The following is a 5159-nucleotide window of genomic DNA, read 5'->3' on the forward strand; positions in this document are numbered from 1 at the left end:
TCGCCGTGACCCGCCCCTACGTGAGCGCCGACGCCACCGACGCGGCCGGCGGAAAGAGGTGCAAAACCTCTTTGGGAGGAGCAGCCTGCTTTGGCCCGCTAGCCTCCGGGGCCTCTTTCGCACAATCCCGGCTTTGCGTCCCCGCACCGCGCAGGATGCTGGGAACTGTAGTTCTCGGCGCACCCCCAGACCGCCTCGAGCGACTGTGGAAAGTATCGGAAAAGGACCCCAAGGCACAGCGCATGCGTTTTGCCAGGGTGTCGTCTTCTGCTGTTCCGCGGAGCGGTGGGCGTGCTAGGTTCCGTTTTATAGAGAGGGGCGGGGACGAGGATGTGGAGGAGGGTCTCGAGTTGGATTTTGTATGGTTGTGGAAGCGAAGCGGGTGGTGGAGACTAATTTCTCAGTTTTCCTTTTTCTTTTTCTTTTTTTGTGGAGGACCAGGAATGTGGAGGTTTAGCTAAATTCTAAGATTGGGAAAGAAATCTAATGTGCCTTTACATTATTCACCCGTTCCCCAGTTCCAGTCTCCCAGCCGCAGCGTGTATTATGAGGAAGAAAATTGAGGACCAGAGGTCCTGTCTCTAGGTTACTCTGGAGAACACGGGCAAAGCTAGAGAACCCATGGCCCAGTCGGACAGAAGGCCAAGGCCTAGCTAACTTTATCAAACAAACCTGTAATAAATATATTAAAATGTACTTTTAATATTTTTTAATGTCTTATACCCATGATAATAAAATGTTCTTTTAAATATTATCTTATTAAATAGAATATTTCCTTAATAAATAGAATCGTTGAACTTTTCTCAATGTTCACGCTCAAAAAGCAGTCTATAAAACGGTTCCCTCACGTTCAACTGTGTTTTAATTTTTCTCAATACCTTACAAAAAGCCTTTTGTTAATGCGCCAGCAACTGTCAATAAAGGTTTTGAAATTAATTCAAGTTGGAAAATTCTTTTAAATCTTAGATTCCTGATTTTGTCTATATACAAACCTACCAGCTGAACAAACTTACCTGTGCCTGTAGTAACTATTATTTAATATTTGATATTTCCTGCATTTCCTCCAAGTGCCTTTTGACTTCAGTTGCTTTTCGACCTAGTACGTTTGAGAAATTTAGAGGCAAATTGAGAAAGAGAAATGCCTGTGGTGTTCCTCAAAAGCTATATGTAAATATCTCTAAAACTTAAATGCCTAGGCAAAACTTGTACTTAAGTTTCTTCTGACATGCTGGTGAAAGTTCAGTGGAACATTTACGTTAACAGGTTTTAGGTAGGAGTGGGTAAAACTCTTAGAAAACAAACATATGGCTAGAGCCCCCAAACACTCATACCCTTTAATTCAGTTGCTATTGCAAGGATTTATCCTGAAGACATAACTTAATCTGCAGGAAATGCTTTATGCAAAATATTGTTTATCACAGGTTTGTTTGTAATAGCAAAATTTGAAAAACATCTAAATGTCTAATAATTGGGAAATGGAATGGTTCAACTTTGACATGCACTCTACCAACATAACACTATAGTGTTTTTACTGTCACTGAAATGTTTAGCAAAAAATGTTTAGCAAAAAAAATGTTTAGCATGTTTTTTAAAAACTGTAAGATATATGTAATATGATCAGTACCATGTCAAACCACCAGGCAAACTGTACCTGAAATAGGAAACCTACTTAATAGTAATTTTCTTTGTATCCTGGACTATGCATTTATAAGAAACTCCTTTGAAACCCACTAACAGATTTATTAGAGACTGCCGGTAGTTCCCACAAAGCCCAGTTTATTTAGCTTGGTGTAGCAAAGGAGACCAAACCATAGGCAAAGCTTAGGAGTCTCTCAATCCTAGAAAATTAAGAAGAGATTAGGTTTTGTGATTTTAAGGCCAGTCTGTGAAGTAGGGAATTGGTTAGAATTGGAAAAAGCGGAGTTGTTTTGCTGATTGGCTTGAGGTTTAAAATGGAGACTTTTAATTATGGGGAAACGCTTTTTGTGTGACTGAGGGAATTTTATGTTTTACTTGGGCTGCTGATCCATTATTTTGCTTTATGAGTTAAGGTCTTGAAAGGAGCCCATCATTGGTTTTGATAACTGCTTGGATTTAGTTCTCTTAGATTTGTCCTAAGCAACATCATAATAGATTTCCAGATCTATGTCGGTGACATTATGTTGACATTCTTCCTTCAACTCATTATGTAACAAAGAAGTAAAGACTTCAACATTAGCTTTATTTTCATCGGTTTTCTATTGACTACTTGCTGTTCTTATTGAACGATTATTTATAGAACAATCTGTCTGAATATTGGCTGCACGGCAGCATTTAAGATTCTGGAGACCTGGTCCTTGACTAAGGGAATGCTACCAAGATGCAAATTAAATTCATCAATAAGGCTCAAACTCTTGTTAAGAATCTTTACTCAATAATCATAAATCTCAAAAAAATAAAAATAAAAAAGGAAGTCTGGCCAGAATGAGCTTGTACTTATTTAAGGAAAATTCAACTTGGGTGAAAGAGTTCATGTATACACAATACCAAATCTTATTATGCTTTAGTAAAAGCACAAATATTTCCAATGCAATTATTAAGAACCATATTTGCGTTGGATTAAATGCTCTTCATTTAAAACCTCGCAATTGGAATGGTCTCTTTAACAATTTCTAATAAAATAAGAAATAGATGTGAAGGCATTTATTCCAAAACAATATCCTTCAGAGAAGAAGATGGCTTTTTGTATACTATGGAACCAATTGTCATTGTCATTTCCTGTGATTATGGGATCAGAACAAAGAGCATTTGGTTCTCACAGCGGTCTCCAACCTTTTTGGTATTCCTATGAGGTGGAGCTGAGGCAGTGATGCTAGCTTTTGGGTGCAGCAGCAAATACAGATGAAACTTTGCTTGCTTGCCTGCCACTTACCTCCTGCTCTGTGGCCCAGTTCCTAACTGTGACACTCTTCCTGGTTTGCAGACAGTCTTCTTGTATCTTCTCATGGAGGACAGCAGAGAAGCAAGCTCTCTTGTATCTTTCTCACAAGGATATAATTCCATCATGAGGGCTCTTACCCTCATGACCTGATTACCTCCCAAAGGTCCCATCTCCAAATACCAACCAAATACCACAGGGGATTAGGGTTTTAACATATGAATGGGGGGCAGGGAGAACACATACATGCAGTCCATAACAGAATGATCAAAATCTGGAAATTTAACATTGATATACTTTTTTCCTAATCTATAGTCCATATTACATTTTATCATTTGTCCAGTCCAGGATTACATCATGCATGGAGTTGTATGTCTCTTTATTCTTTTTTAATTTGGAGTTTTTAAGTCTTTATCTTTCACAATATTGATGTTTTTGAAGTACCAAGGCCAATTATTTTATAAAATATTCCTCATTTTTGGTTTGTCAGATCTTTTCTCAATATATTCAAGTTATGCATTACCAGACAAAATACTATAAGTGATGTTGAAGTGTTTTAGATAGACTGTCACATCTAGAGGCATATGATGGCTATCTGCCCTCACTGAGGACATTAATATTAATTATCAAACCAAGGTGTTGTCCAGTATCATCACTATGTATTTTACCCCTTACAACCAATAAGCAATCTGTGGTGATATACTTTCACACCATGCAAACATCATGCTCCTCATGAAATGTATTCCCTTATATACAGCATATTCTGATGATTTTTGCCTATAGCAACTTTATTATAATGGTTACAAAATGGTAATATTCCAACTCGACTGTTCTCTCAACATTTTTTAATAAGCATTTTTTTGTAAGAAAGAGTCTTACCTTCTCTTTTTAGAAAAATCTTATTGTATGAACATTTAATTCCTTTTTTAATTCCTTTTTTAAAAAACCTTTCATTACATGATTTTTTTTTTTTTTTGACATTTGCACAGAGAACAGATATTCAGAATCAAATCGAGAGCCTTCACTGCATGTTACCTGGTAATTACTTTGTAGATATTAGGGATTCCAAATGTAAGAGATAATTGATTAACAATTTTTTCCTGTGGGTCTACTTTTTCTACCATGAAACTTATAACACTTGTCTTAGATGTGTTAGCCATGCTATACATTTATGTTCTGATTAGTTTATTCTTTTGAGATAATTTTACATTCACATGTAGTTTAAAAAAAAATAATACAGAGTACTTTTGGTATGGCACTGAAGAGCTGTGCTGACCTGTTCTCAAGTAAAACTGATGAAAATTACATTAAAAATACTTAAAGCCGATGGAAGTGGTATTAAGGACAAAGAGCAAATAAAGAAATATCTATTCAAGAAAATTATGAAAATTCTGCAACAAAGGCAAGAGTCTATGGTATTTGAACCAAGACAATTCCCTATCACCCGCTCTCCCAGCTCAGTGAGACAGAGACCACTCGAATTGCTGCAGAGAAGAACAAAGGGCTCTCTCTCCACTCCTTCACCCCCAAGTCCCAGTCAGAGAGCTCTTTTCCTAGAAGGAGCAAGACATCAGCATTTCTCATCTTGTCCTCAGATATCTGTTGTTAAGATTAAGCCTTGGGTGAGTGTTGTTGAGAGGTAGAGGTTCTCCTTTTCTGTGCAGCTGACACTTACAGAACAGAAGTTCTAGTTGAACACAGTGCACTGAGAATACTGGGGCCTTTATCACCCTTGTCCTACTTGGTAAGGTGATGGGTTCTATGCCAGGAGAGACAAGACCAGCGGACATCAGGCTGATGCCCCGACTCCTCTACCAAGGGTTCAGCTAGAATGGGATATCACTAAAAGAGAAGATTGCCATTGTTTCCACCCCTATCTTCAGAGTTCTGGTTTAGAGATTTTGCCTGGGAGAGAAAGGCTGTAAAACAGATAGCTCCTAATCTCTTTCACGAAATTGTTGACTTCATTTGCAACAGATAGTGGAGAAGTTGAACCCTAAAGATGCTCTCAAGAACAGTGGAAATTGTGGTGTAGGACAACTGGGAGGACATTTAAGATACAAGATAAACTGTAAGGTACATAGTGTTCCTGAGAACCATGGAATGCGATAGCTGAAAGGAGTCCTCTTGGGGAAAAAATAAATATCACTGATCTCAGAAATTGTTTCTTCAGAGATAGAATTTGACTGGATTACTTTTAGAGCAATCTATCCTCAACCCCAGCACAGCATTGTTGGAAACA

Source organism: Pteropus alecto, unplaced genomic scaffold, assembly GCF_000325575.1.
Source record: "Pteropus alecto unplaced genomic scaffold, ASM32557v1 scaffold7, whole genome shotgun sequence".
Classification (NCBI taxonomy): domain Eukaryota; kingdom Metazoa; phylum Chordata; class Mammalia; order Chiroptera; family Pteropodidae; genus Pteropus; species Pteropus alecto.